Source organism: Rhinolophus ferrumequinum, chromosome 8 (assembly GCF_004115265.2).
Source record: "Rhinolophus ferrumequinum isolate MPI-CBG mRhiFer1 chromosome 8, mRhiFer1_v1.p, whole genome shotgun sequence".
Classification (NCBI taxonomy): domain Eukaryota; kingdom Metazoa; phylum Chordata; class Mammalia; order Chiroptera; family Rhinolophidae; genus Rhinolophus; species Rhinolophus ferrumequinum.
The window spans coordinates 20,017,698-20,033,962 of NC_046291.1; the positions used below are offsets into that span (position 1 = coordinate 20,017,698).

Consider the following 16,265-nt stretch of genomic DNA (forward strand, 5'->3'; position numbering starts at 1 on the left):
TTTATTTCACAGTGTATAAGCAATGTAATATAGTTTTGTTTCCATTTTAATTCAACAGACTCATTTTATGTTAGATATCAGTCATTAAATACGAACTAACTTCTGTCAGTATAAGAAATAATTCCTGCCAAAATTAAGACATGTCAATGGCTATATTATAGACATTTTAAATAAGGAAGTAACACCTAATACTCTGCCTGCTTTATATGCAGAGGTCATAAAATGCCCTGCTAGTCTCCTTATATTTGGGGATTAATAAATAATTTTGAGAAGATGAGATTAAAAGCACTAAGTAATGCAGTTTTTTTTAAAGTGAATTATTTGTGAAAATTGTTAGAAAGCATAGGCTTCACATATATTTATGGCAAAGATGTACATACACACACATACAAGAGAATATATCATATATATGTATATATATATATGTATATATATATATATAACACATTTTAAATGGATAATTTATATTTTAAACTTTATATTGTACTTCAACTCTTATAAATATACTGAATCATTACTTAAAACTATAATAATACACTTATTGTTCTTTTATTTGTGATACTCATTAATACAACAAATTTCTTTGGAGTTGAACTGAAGATACCTCCATTTCAAAGATGACTTAGGTTTTTTCTCTAATCTAAAATTCAAAATGCTGTTAAATTTTTGTTACATAAGAGAATTGAATGCATCACAGAGTATTTGCATAATTTTCATGCTATATATTTTTGAATGAATAATTTCTTTAAATGAAAAGTCATATCACCAATCAAATTCTAACTAATACTTTTATTTTAAAAAGTCCAGTAGCAAACAATCAGGGAATTTGGAGGTAAGTAAAAGCAATAGAATGCTTACATAAGTACAGTACATGGGATGAGATAAATAAGTATGTTATTAGTACTATACCTGGAATTATCTAATCATCCTTAGAAGGCATAAAGTATCATTTCAGTAATAACATTTCACATTTATTAAACTCTTTCAACATGCTAGCTACTAGATTTAGTACCTGACATAGATAATTCCATGTAATCTTTACAATAATCTAATGATAAAGAAAGTATTCACTCTGTTATATAGGTGAATAAAGAGAGGTTTGGAAAGGCTAAGAAACTTGCTTAAGATTATACCCCATGTATGGAGAGAGCTAGCATTTAATCACAAGCACTTTGAATATAAAACCTGGGCTTTTAGTCATTATGTTCTCCACATCCAGTGTAGCACTGTTATCAATAATGCCTTTTTGACAGATTTTAAGTAGATGATATATTGTCAAAATAGAATTTATCCATTTCATGACAAAAATTCTATAATGGTATCACTATAAAACACACAGTGAAATATTTAATCACAAATTATACTCAAATTGTCATAATATCTCTAAAACAGAGAAAAGTTATAAAAGTAAAGCTAATCATGATAAATATGGCCTATTTGCAAACCTTTATAACTACTGGGCTTCTTCATCTAGAACAAAGCCTGACACAGCAAATATCCTTAGGATGGATTAGAGTGTCCAAAGCAGCAGATGTGAATATTTATTATAAACCCTCTTCTACTTCGTCTTTGCTGACAGAGGCATTACATATGGATTTCACTTCTAGCCTCACTCTATAGGCTATTGCTGTTTGTGACTTTCCTAAGAATCAAATGAATAACTTTTTTCTTGTAGTCCATACAACAGCTAGGAAGGGGTAAATATTTACTACTTTTTAAACAAGCAGAATCAAAACCCATAAAGAAAAAGGAAATGATTAGCTTTAAACCATTATCTTTTGTTGAAGTCAAATCTGTAAAATTTAAAATTAGAAATACAAAGATTCTTGTTAATTTCTGACTTTATTCAATAAAATAGAGAAAATTATAATATTGGAACTTACTGATAGGATTATATAATTCAGCAGTATCAGGCCTCAGGTATTGAAAAAAGAATTTGCCTTTGCTAGAACAGACTTAAGTCAGCAAGTTTATGGTGAGGTTTTTTTCAGGTTTCCTAGAACTAAGGGGTATAAATTTATAATCATGTTCAATTTTGTTTAAAGTATATTAGATTAAAGTGAAGATGGTCATGTAAAAAGACCCTGAACTCATCTACTCCCATGGACAAATTGAATATATACCTACATATAGAACAATTCATCCTGAAAAACTGAGGGCTGATTGAAGAGCTTCTGCACAAAAAAATGAGAGAGAAACCAAATAGAGAAGGGTAGGAGAGATGGTAACGTGGTAATCATGGGGACCTCACTCCCACATATGAGTTGCAGTAGGGAGAAATATCACTGAGGTGCCCTTTGAAGACTTATCTGCTCTAGGGTACAGCAATAAAACAACAATTTAAAGGGATCCTAGACTATACATAAAAAATTCCATTTACTGACCCCAAGACACCTGCCTAGTTGGTAGAGAACTACAGGAACTCTCAGGATGTGCAGGAACTCACTGGGATAAGAGGTGCTGATGGGCACCATTGTTACTTTCCCCCTCCACTTAGACAGTGCAAATAGGAGCATGGTACAAGCACTCTGGACAGCTGCAAGGTCTCCACCGCATTCTCTGGCCACCTCAGGCAGTGCCTGTTGCAGCTCCAGCCCACTGATAAACCCGGTTGCCCCTGGTGCCACACATACCACCTTCAGCCCCTGCTGGCCTGCCAAAACCACAAAGCACACATAATCTACACAGAGGTTGCTCCAACAATAAGCCACTACACTTTAAGATTAGAAGAGATAGCTGTTTTATATAATACATAGAAACAGACATAGAAAGCAAGACAAAATGAGAAGAAAAAGGAATATGTTCCAAGTGAAAGAACAAGGAAAAAAAAGAATAAAAACTCCTAATGAAATTGGGACAGGTAATTTGTCTGACAAAGAATTCAAAGTGATAGTCTTTAGGCTGATCACCGAACTTGAGATAATGCAGAAACTCAGTGAGGAACATCAACAGAGAGATATAATAAAGAACAAACCAGAGATGAAGAATACAATAAGTGAAATGAAAACATATATATATCACTAGCGGGAATCATCATCAGATTAGATTATGCAGAAGAATGCATTAGAGACCTGGAAGACAGACTAGTGGAAATCACCCAATCAGAACAGAAAAAAAAAAAAAAAAAGTTAAAATGAGGATATTTAAGGGAAATCTGGGAAAACATCAAAGACAGTAACTTTCACATTATCAAGATCCCAGAAGGAGAAGGAAAGAAAGAGAAATGGAAGAAAACTTACTTGAAGAAATAATATCTAAAAAATTTCCTAAAGTGGGGAAGGAAATAGACATCTAGGTTTTGGAAGCACAATGATTTCCAAATAAGAGGAATCCAAAGAGACACACACCAAGACATATTGTAATTAAAATGGCAAATTAAGTTAAAGAGAGAATATAAATGGCAACAAGAGAAAAACAACTAGTCACACACTAGGGAAACCCCATGAAGATATCAGCTGATTTCTCAGCAGAAATTTTGCAAGCCAGAAGAAAGTGGCAGGATATACTTAAAGTGCTGAAAGACACCTACAACCTAGAATATTCTACATGCAAGATTATTATTCAGAATTGAAGACGAGAAACAGAATTTCCCAGAAACGCAAAAACTAGAGTCCATCATCACTAAACTTACTGTACAAGAAATGTTAAAGGATCTTCTTTAAGTAGGGGAAAAGGGACCATAACCAGAAATTTTAAAATTATATATATATAAATCTCACAGGTAAGGGCAAATATATATACAATTATATATATATATATATATATATATATATATATATATATATATATATATATATATATAAATCTCACAGGTAAAGGCAAATAGTAGTAAAGGCAGTGGATCAGCCATTTAAAGACTAGTATAAAGGTTAAAATACAATAAGTAAATAGAGGGTACACAAAATAAAAAGATCTAAAATATGATGTCAAAAACAAAGTGTGGAGGAGAAAGTAAAAATGTGGCATTTTCAGAATGTATTCAAAATAAAATGTCTATCAGCTTAAAATAGACTGCTATATATCTATATCTATGATATGTAGATATATAGATTATAGATATCGATATAGATATAAATATGAACCTTATGGTAAACACAAACCAAAAAACCTATGAAGATACACAATAAATAAAAGGAAAGGAACTCAAATATAACACTAAAGAAAACTAGCAGATACAAAGGAAGAAACCAAGAGAAGAAGAAAGGAACAGAGAAGAACTACAAAAACAACCAAAAATACACAATTTCATTAAGTACATACCTATAAACAATTATTTTAAGTGTAAATGGTTTGATGCTCCAATCAAAAGACATAGGGAGCCTGATGGATTAAAAAAAAAAAAAAGAGGTACAGTATCTCTATGCTGCCTTCAAGAGACTCTCTTCAGATAGAAAAACACACAGAGACTGAAAGCAAAGGAATGTAAAAAGATATTCCATGCGAATAAAAACAAACAAACAAAAAACCCAAGTAGCAATACTCATATCAAACAAAATAGATTTTAAAACAAAATCTAAAAAGAGACAAATAAGGTCAATATACAGAGGGTGCCAAAACAATGTATACACATTTTAAGTGAAAAGTGTATTAAAATTGTATATTCAATATATACTGATAACAAAAGATGAATACAAGTCATATGTATACATTTTTTTGGCACCCCCAGTATAATGATAAAGGGGTCAATCCAAGAACAAAATATAACATTTGTAAATATTTATGCAGACAACATAGACATACCTTAATATATTAAGCAGATCTTAATAGACATAAGGAAAGAAATTGAGAGTGATACAATAATATTAGGGGACTTTAATACTCCACTTACATCAATGGATAGATGATTGAGGCAGAAAATCAAAGAACCATTGGCCTTATACAACACATTAGATCAGATGCACTTAATGTATTTTTATTTGTAGCACATTTCTTCCAAAAACTACAGAATACACATTATTTGTAAGTGCACACGGAACATTGTCCAGAACAGGACACATGATAGGCTACAAAACAAGTCTCAGTAAATTCAAGAAAACTGAATTCATATCAAGTATCTTTTCCAACCACAATAGTATGAAAGTTGAAATCAATTACAAGTAGAAACTAGAGACAACAGAAACACATGGACATGTAATAACATACTACTAAACAACCAAATGGGTCATAGAAGAAATCAAAGAGGAAATTAAAAAACATATCTTGAGACAAATGAAAATGGAAATAATTCTCCAAATCTGTGGAATGAAGCAAAAGCAGTTCTAAGAGGGAAATTATAGCAATACAGGCCTGCCTCAACAAACAAGAAAAAATTCAAATAAACAATCTAATTGTACAACTAAAGGAACTAGAAAAAGAAGAATAAACAAACCCCAAAGTTAGTAGAAGGAAAGAAATAATACAGATCAGAGTGAAAATAGATAAAACAAAATGTAAAATATATAAGATCAATGAAACCCAGAGCTGATTCTTTGGTAAACCTTTAGCCTGACTCAAGAATACAAAGAGGGAGGGCCTAAATAAATAAAATCAGAAATGAAAAAGAAGTGACAATTAACACCACAAAAATATAAAGGACCATATGCCAACAACATGGATAACGTGGAATAAATAGAAAAAGAAAATTAGAAACATACAACCTTCCAACAGTGAACCAGGAAGAAACAGAAAATCTGAGCATATTGATTGTTAGTAATGAAATTGAACCAGTAATCAAAAAACTCCCAACAAACAAAAGCTCAGAGCCGGTTGGTTTCACAGGTGAATTCTACAAAACATTTAAAGAATTAGTACCTATAGTTCTCAAAGTATTCTAAAAAAATTCAAGGGAATGTAACCTTTCAAACGCATACTATGATGCTAGAATTTCCTTGATACCAAAATCAGACAAACTACAACAAAGAAAATAATAGGCCAATGTCCCTGATGAACATAGATATAAAAATTCTCAACAAGATATTAGCAAACCACATTCAAGAATATATTAAAAGGATCATACACCATGATCAAGTGGGATTTATTCCACTGATGACAGGATGGTTCAACATCCACAAATCAGTTAACATGACACACACATTAACAAAACTAAGGATAACAATCATGATCACTTCAAGAGATGCAGAAAAAGCATTTGACAAAATTCAACATCCATTTATGATAAAAACTTTCAACAATATGGGTAGAGAGGAAACCATACCTCAGCATAATAAATGTTATAATATGAAAAACCCACAGCTAACATCACACTCAATGGTGAAAAAAGGAAAACATTTCCTGTAAGATCAGGAACAAGGGGCGGATGGGTGGCTCAGTTGGTTAGAGCGCGAGCTCTGGGCAACAGGGCTGCTGGTTCAATTCCCACATGGGCCAGCGAGCTGCGCCCTCCACAATTAGAATGAAGTCAATGAGCTGCTGCTGAGCTCCAGGTGGCCAGATGGCTCAGTTGGTTGGAGCGCATCCTCTCAACCACAAGGTTGTGGGTTTGACTCCTGCAAGGGATGGTGGGCTGCCCCCCTACAACTAACAGTGGCGACTGAACCTGGAGCTGAGCTGTGCCCTCCGCAACTAAGATTGAAAGGACAATAGGTTGACTTAGATGGAACTGATGAGTCCTGGGAAAAACACACTACTGTTCCCCAATAAAAAGTCCTGGAAATACACACTGTACCCCAATAAAGTCCTGTTCCCCTTCCTCAATAAAATCTTTAAAAGAAGAAAAGATCAGGAACAAGACAAAGATGCATACTGTCACCACTCTCACCACTTTCTTCATAGTATTGTAAGTCAGTAATAGCAACAAAAATGACACAAGACAAAGAAATAAAAGGCATTCAAATTAGAAATGAAGAAGTAAAATTGACATAATATTATATATAAAAAAAAAACCCCTAAAGACTCCACCAAAAAGCTATGAGAGTAAACAAATTGTGAAGGTTACAGGATACAAAATTAATATTCAGAAATCTGTTGTGTTTTTATACTCTAATAAGAAACTATTAGAAAGAGAACTTTAAAAAGTAATTCCATTTACAATGGCATCAAATACAATAAAATACCTAGAAATAAATTTAACCAAGGAAGTAAAAGAACTATACTCTGAAAACTATGAGACATTGATCAAAGAAATTGAAGAAGACATAAATAATTGCAAGGATATACTGTGCTCAGGGATTGGAAGGATTGACATTGTTGAAATGTTCATACTAATCAAAGAAATCTACACATTGAATGCAATCCCTATCAAAACACCAATGGCATGTTTCATGGAACTAGAACAAAGAATCCTAAAATTTATATGAAACCACAAAAAAATCCCAGATTGCCAAAGCAATCTTGAGCAAGAAGAACAAAATTGAAGGTATCATGCTTCCTGATTTCAAAGTATACTATAATCCAAACAGTATGGTCCTGGCACAAAAACGGGTGCATAGATCAATGGAAATGAATAGAGAACCCAGAAATAAACCCTCTCTTATATGGTTAATTAACCTATGGCAAGAGGTGAGAATATACAATGGGTAAAGACAGTCTATTCAAAAAGTGGTGTTGGGGAAAAAGGGCAAATACATGCAAACGAAAATTAATCTGGACGACTTTTTACAGCATATAGAAAAATAAACTTAAAATGGATTAAAGACTTAAATGCAGGACATGAAACCATAAAACTTCTACAAAAAAACAAGCAGTAAACTTCTTGACATTGATCTCAGCCATATTTTTTGGATATGTATACAAAAGGGCAACAAAAGCAAAAATAAACAAATGGGAATACATCAAACTAAAAACCTTTTGTACCATGAAAGAAACCATCAACAAAATGAAAAGACAACCTATTGAATGGGAGGAGATATTTGCAAATGATGTATGCAATAAGGGGTTAATATTCAAATATATAAAGAACTCAGCCAATTAAACATCACAAAAATATCTGATTAAAAAATGATCAGAGGACCTGAATAGACATTTATCCAAAGAAGACAGAGATGGCCACAAACACATGAAAAGATGTTCAATATCACTAGCCATCTGAGAAATCAAATACAAATCACAATGAAATATTATCTCACACCTCTTAGAACGGCTATTATCATAAAATGAAGCAAATAATTAGTGTTGGAGAAGATATAGATGAATGGGAGCTCTCAGGCACCATTGGTGGGATTGTAAACTGGTGCTGCCATCATGAAAAACAGTGTGGAGTTTCCTCTAAAAAAATAAAAATAGAACTATCATATAACCTGCGAATTCCACTACTGGGTATTTATTCAAAGAAAATGAAAACACTAATTTGAAAACATATATGCACCCCCCCCCCATGTTAACTGCAGCATTATTTACAGTAGGCAAGATACGAAAGCAACCTAGGTGTTGATCAATATAAGAATGGATAAAGAATATGTGGCATATACACCCACACCATGGGATATTATTCAGCAATAAAAAGAATGTAATCTTGCCATTTTCAGTAACATAAATGGACCTAGAAGATACCATTCTAAGTGAAATAAGTAAGACAGAGAAATACAAATACTATGTGAATTCTATTATATGTGAAATCTGAAAACAAAATAAACTGAACAAAAACAAAACAGAAACATACTCATAGATACATAAAACAAAATAATCAGGTTGCCAGAGGGGAGGGCAATGGGGATTGGTAAAAAAGGTGAAGGGGAAGAAAATGTTATAAATTCCCAGTTATAAAATAAATGTCATAGAGATGTAATATATAGCACAGGGAATGTAGAAAATAAATTCATGATAACTTCGTATGGTGACAGATGGTTATTAGACTTACTGTGGTGATCACATAATAAGATATGTAAATGTTGAATCACTATATTTTAAACTTGAAACTAATATAATATTGTACAAATATATCAACTATACTTTAATAAAATATACTAAAAAATAAAGTATATTGGATTATTACATGGCATACAATGTCCGATCTAAAAATTAGTTTTATTGGGAATTGAGATGCTGAACTCTTTCTAGGTTTCAAGATTTTCAAAGTTGCTTACTAAGATGCGTCAATTACTACATTAATATCTATTTGGTGTGAGAGACCGGTAGCACTCTCAAAAAAGAAAATTCACAGTATGTCTATTGGCAGCATTTCTAGCAAGTGGAATTTTTACAGACATGTACATAGGTGTCTTTATAAATAGTCTGCTGATTGGCAAGGAGAAATAAACTATAATGTAAATTATTTGTCATCCCAATGTCCGAGACTTAATGACAATTTAAGGAGTATAGTAGATTTAGCTACATCAGAACCTGGTCAATGGAATTAAAATATGGCAGAAACAAAATTTTAAATAGTATCATAAAAATTTATACAGACTTGCACTAATGATGTCCATGAAAAATTAAATATACCTCTTGAAAGTGCAAAATAAAAAGATAAAAGGTAAATTATATTTATTTTATTAAATATATATATTATTAAATATATTTTTTATTAATTATGTATTTTATTAATTATATATATTTTATTAAAATATTATAAAAATAAAATTTAACCAAAATAATTGTCTGATAACATTCCATTTCAGAATGGATTATTTAAAATATGATTTAGCATAGTATTTTAACAAGAATAAAGAAACCAAATTGTGAATACACACATTCCACAAATATCACATGGATTGAAAATATATGATTAAAAAAACAGAGTAATATAGTTTATCAACATCAATTTAAAAATAAAGACAGGCAAATTGATGCATAAAAGTATTTTAAAATACACTATATATATTTGAATATAAATTATGTAGGAGAGAGGGAGGCAAGATGTGCTTGCCTCCTCCCATGACCACATTAAAATTACAATTAAATCATAGAACAATCAACCTGGAGAACCATCTGAAGACAACCTGAGCAGAAATGCTATAACTAAGATATAAAGAAAAAGCCATATGAAGACTGGTAGGAGGGGTATAGACACAAATAATGCAAGCCCCACACCTGTGTGTGGCAGTTGAGAATTGGGAGAGCTATCTTGACTACAGTGGCTCCCCCCACCCAGAAGAGCAAGGGACCCCAGCCTCACACCAGGATCCTCATCTTGGAGTACCAGGGCTAGGAAGTGGAGCTCCCACAACAACTGGCTGTGAAAAACAGTGGGGATTCCCTACCATACGGGTGAGATGGAAGGCTGCTAGAAACCCAGATGTCCTGTTAAAGGGCCAGTGTACAAACTCAGTAGTCCACAGGCATTCACCCTGGGCTTCGGCAGAGGGAAAGCAACTCAAGAGGCTCCAGAGACATACACGGAGAGACTAAGTTGTGTGGCTTTGGGATGAGGACTGGAGGGACAGTAGCTATTTTCCATGTGTAGAACTCTCTTCCCCTGCAGCTGGTAAGCGGGTGCTATCTTTCCTATTTGGCCCTCCTCCCATACAGTCAAATCTGAAACTGCATTGGTCTGGTGAACTCCATTTGCTCAATTCTGGTGACTCCCTGGGACCTCACCCCACTCAACTCACACACCACCAGGGGCAGTTTCTGTGACCAGCAACCAGCCCCTGCCTCGCACACTCCAGGAGACTCTTTTGACAGCAAATAACTGGCCTCAACTTGCACACCACCAGAGGCACTTTGACAGCCAGAAGCCAGCCCATGCTAAAGTCTTTCTTGGACAACTCTAGGGAGTAAGCAGGTGGGCAATAGCTGGCCTCGATGGGCTCTAAGCCTTTTGCTGAGTTGCTCTAAGCTCAGCATTGATGCCAAACCAGAATCTACATTAACCTTCTGAAAAACCACTTGCCCCATCCTGGTGACATCCTGAAACCCCTGGCCTCATCCAACTCGCATACTGCAGTATGCTCTATCAGCAGCCAAGACATACAGGCATCCAGTAAGTGGCAACAGACCGCAGGGTACCCGGGGCTTTTTGCGAAGCCACCCCATGTTTTGTACTGGTGGCAGTCATCCTTGGTTTGCAGTGTGGCCTCTTCCATGCACCTCCAAGTACAGCACAGGCAGTAAACAAATGCTGATCACTTTTTAGATCCTACCAGGTAGCCTCAGTCTGTACACAGGCAGAGGCTCACCTGGGCCTGCACTGGAGTCTCTTAAGAGGCCCCAGAACCAACAAACTCTGAGGCTGGCTTCAGAACACAACAGAGCACCACCCAATTAGCACTACAAGTGGCATACCAATAGGGTGGTCTCAGTGGGCATCAGAAACCACTGTGGTGAATCCTGCTCTGCAGGGTAAGTCTCTCACACAGCATCCTGTAAGCTGTGGACAGGGCCAAACCCCATAGTCAGTCAGCCAGCAAATATTCCCACCTACTGATGTGCCAATAGTAATAGAGGTTCAACTACAGAGCTCCAATGACCTGAGCCACCAGGCCCGCCCTAGAGGTTCAACTACAAAAACAATGCACATAAAAGATACTCCTAGAATACTTGGTACAAGTGATCCGGGAGACTGCACGCACCACTGTAGGGAATTTATTACATATTGTGTTTCCCCGAAAATAAGACCTAGTCAGACAATCAGCTCTCATGCATTTTTTTGGAGCAAAAATTAATATAAGACCCAGTCTTATTTTATAATAAAATAATAAGATCCAGTCTTATTTTATTATTTTATTATAAAATAAGACTGGGTATGGTATAATATAATATAATGTAATATAATACAATATAATATAATACCGGGTCTTTTATTAATTTTTGCTCCAAATGACACATTAGAGCTGATTGTCTGGCTAGGTCTTATTTTCAGGGAAAAACGGTAACACCACCTGGCCAAGACTGGAAGATATAGCATATCTACCTAATCAAACAAAGAGAGGCAGCCAAAATGAGGAAGCAAAGAAATATGTCCCTAATGAAAGAACAGAAGAAAACTTCAGAACAAGAACTAAAAGAAATGGAAGCAATCAACCTAACAAATACAGATACACAGTTGAAAGCAATGGTTCTAAAGGTGCTAAAGGAACTTAGTGAAAACTTCAACAAAGCAATATAAAACAAAAAAGGACATAGAAACCACAAAACAGAACCAATAACTGAAATGAAGAATGAACAAGAAGGGATCACCAGAAGATTAGATGAAGTAGAGGAATGAATCAGCAATTGGAAGACCAGGTATCAGAAAACATCCAATCAGAACAGCAAAAAGAAAAAGAAAAACAGAAAAAAAAAATGGGAATAATTTAAGGGACCTCTGGGACAACATCAAGCGTAACATAATTTACATCAAAGGGGTACCAGTAGGAGAAGAGAGAAAGCAAGGGACTGAGAACATATTTGAAGAAATAATGACTGAAAACTTTCCTAATCTGGTGAGGGAAATAGAAATACAAGTCCAGCAAGCACAGAGAATACCAAACAAGATGAACTCAGAGGCCCACACCAAGACACATAATAATTAAAATGGCAAAAGTTAAAGACAAAGAGAGAATCCTAAAAGCAGGAAGAGAAAGGCAGCTACCATGTTTCCCTGAAAATAAGACCTAACCAGAAAATAAGCCCTAGCATGATTTTTCAGGATGACATTCCCTGAACATAGGCCCCAATGCTTCTTTTGGAGCAAAACTTAATATAAGACCCAGTCTTATTTTCGGGGAAACATGGTTGTTGCTTCCAAGGGTGCTCCCCTTAAGATTGTCAGATGATTTCTCAACAGAAACTTTGCAAGCCAGAGGATTGGCATGAAATATTCAAAGTGATGAAAAGTAAGGACCTACAACCAAGACTACTCTATCCAGCAAAGCTATCATTTGAAATTGAAGGAGAGATGAAGAGCTTCCCCCTCAAAGAAAGCTAGAGTTCATCACCACAAAACCAGTTTTACAAGAAATGTTAAAGGGACTTATTTAAGAAGAAGGAGGGGAAAAGTGCCATAAAGATGAATAATAAAATGGGAAGAACTATGTACCTTTCAATATTCTCTTTAAAAGTGAATCGATTAAATGCTCTAATCAAAATACGTAGGGTAGATGAATGGATGAGAAAACAAAACCCAGACATATGCTGTCTACAAGAGACACACTTCAGACCGAAAAACGCATACAGACTGAAAGTAAAGAAGTGGACAAAGATATTTCATGCAAATGGAAACAAACAAAAGGTGGAATAGCAATCCTTATAAAAGACAAAATAAACTTGAAAACAAAGACTATAATAAGAGACAAAGAGGAACATTACATAATGATAAAGGGATCAATCCAACAAGAGGATATAACCCTTGTAAATATTTATGCACCCAATATAGGAGCATATAAATATATAAAGCAAACATTGATCAACATAAAGGGAGAGATCAACAGCAATAGAATCATAGTAGGAGACTAACATTCCATTGAAACCAATGGACAGATCTTCCAGACTGAAAAATCAACAAGGAAAAACTATCTTAAGTGACATACTAAACCACATGGATTTGATTGATATTTATAGTGCATTTCACCCCAAAGCAGCATAAAAGATAATCCCCATGTTTGGCCACAAAACAAATCTCAGAAAATTTAAGAAGACTGAAAGCATATGAAGCATCTTCTTTGACTGAAAGGTATGAAATTAGAAATCAATTGCAAGAAAAAAACTAAAAAACACACAAATATATGGAAGCCAAACAACATGCTACTAAATAATGAATGGGTTAACAATGCGATCAAAGAATCAAAAAATTCATTGAGAGAAATGGAAAAATAAACAATGACCCAAAAATCTAAGAGGGAAACTCATAGCAATAAAGGCCTACCTCAAGAAATAAGAAAAATCTCAAATAAACAATTTAACCTTACATTTATAGGTACTCAAAGTGATTAGAAAGTGATCAGAAAGAAGGAAATACTAAAGATCAGAGTGGAAATAAACAAAATAGCATCTAAAAAAAATACAAAAGATCAATGAAACCCAGACCTGGGTTTGTGTAAAGATAATGTTGACTCACCAAGAAAGAGAGAGGACAGAAATAAATACAATCAGAAATGAAGGAGGAGAAGTGACAGCAACACTACAGAAATATAAAAAAATTAAAGAAAATAGTACAAGCAATTACACTCCAATAAATTAAACCATCTGGAATAAATGGATAAATTCCTAGAAGATACAACCTTCTGAGACTGAATCAAGAAGAAACAGAAAATCTGAGCACATTTATTACTACAAGTGAAATTGAATCAGTAATCAAAAAACTGCCACCAAACAAAGTCCTTGACCAGATGGCTTCACATGTGAATTTTACCAAATATTGAAAGAAGAATTAACACCTATTCTTCTCAAACTCTTCCAAAAAATTCAAGAGGAGGGAAAGATCCCAAGCTCATTTTATGAGGACTTCATTACCCTGATTCAAAACCAGACAAAGGCAGCAAAGAAAAAGAAAATTATAGGCCAATATCCTTGATGAACATAGATGTGAAAATCCTCAACAAAATATTAGCAAACCAAATTAAACAACATATAAAAAAGATCATATGCCATGCTCAGTGGGATTTATTCCTGGGATGCAAGATTGATTCAATATCCACAAACCAATTATTGTGATACAACACATAAACAAAATGAAAGGTAAAAATCATATGATCATATCAATAGATGCAGAAATAGTGCTTGACAACATATGTCATCATTTATGATAAAAACTCCCAGCAAAGTGGGAATAGAGGTCATATCTGCACATAATAAAGATGACATATGACAAACATACAGTTAACATCAGATCCACAAGGAAAAGTTAAATGTGTTCTCCTTGTGATCAGGAACAAGACAAGAATGCCCACTTTCATCTGTTTCATAGTATTAGAAGTCCTAGACACAGAAATCAGACAAGAAAGAGAAATCAAAGGCATCCAAACTGAAAAGGAAGAAGTAAAACAGTCATTATGCAGATGACATGATACTATATATATAGAACCCAAAAAAAAAAAAAAAACTATCAGAACTGATAAATGAATTCAGCAATGTAGCAGAATACAAAAATTAATATTCAGAAATTCATTGCATTGTAAATACCAATAATAAACTATCAGAAAGAGAAATTAACAAAACAATCCCATTTAAAATTGCATCAAAAAACAATACAATACTTAGTAATAAATTTAACCAAGGAGGTAAAAGACCTGTTTGTCAAAAACTATAAGACACTGAAGAAAGCAATTGAAGAAGATAGAAATAAATGGGAGCATATACCATGTTCATGGATAGGAAGAATTAATATTGTTAAAATGTCCATACAACCAAAAGCAATCTATTGAGTCAATACAATTCCTATCAAAATACCAATGGCATTTTTTACAAAACTAGAACAAATACCCTTAAAATTTATATGGAACCACAAAAGACCCCAAATAGCTACAGCAATGTTGAGAAAGAAGAACAAAATTGGAGGTATCAAAATACCTGATAACCTATACTACAAGGTCACAACAATCAAAACAGCATGGTACTGGCATAAAAACAGACACACAGATCAATGGACTAGAATACAGAGTCCAGAAATAAACCTACAAATACATGATCATTTAATCTATGGCAAAGGAGTCAAGAATATACAATGAGGTGAAGACAGTCTATTCAATAAATGGTGTTGGGGAAACTGGACAGATACATGCAAAAAAAAAGAAAAAAGAAAAGAAATTGGACCACTATATTACACCATATACAAGAATAAACTCAAAATGGATTAAGGACTTAAATGTAAGACCCAAAACCATAAAACTCCTAGAAGAAAACATAGGCAGTATACTCTCTGACATTGCTCTTAGTAATATTTTTTTCTAATCTATCTCCTTGGGCAAGGGAAACAAAAGAAAAAATAAATAAATGGGACAGGATTAAACTAAAAAAAATTTTGCTCAGCAAAGGAATCCACCAACAAAACAAAAAGACAGCTTACTGAATGGAGAAGATATTCACCAATGATATATCTGATAAGGGGTTAATATCCAAAATGTATAAAGAACTCATACAACTCAACTCCAAAGAAAACCAAATGATTCAATTAAAAAAATGGGCAGAGGACCTGAATATACATTTGTCCAAAGAAGACATACAGATGGCCAATGGACATATGAAAAGATGTTCAGCATCACTATTTATTAGAGAAATTGAAATTAAAACCACAATGATGTATTGCCTCACATCTGTCAGAATGGCTATCATCAATAAATCAACAAACAACAAGTTTTGGCCAGGATGCAGAGAAAAGGGAACCCTTGTGCACTGTTGATGGGATTGTAAAATGGTTCAGTGCTATGGAAAATGATTTGAAGGTCCAGCAATTTCACTTCTGAATATGTATA

General features: G+C 34.0%; 1 protein-coding gene across 1 annotated transcript in view; it reads right to left on the reverse strand.

Annotated features, from left to right (window-relative positions):
- Positions 1-16,265, reverse strand: part of SPAG16 (sperm associated antigen 16) — a 759,782-nt gene that overhangs the window by 229 nt on the left and 743,288 nt on the right. The gene's annotated exons all lie outside the window — the stretch shown is intronic.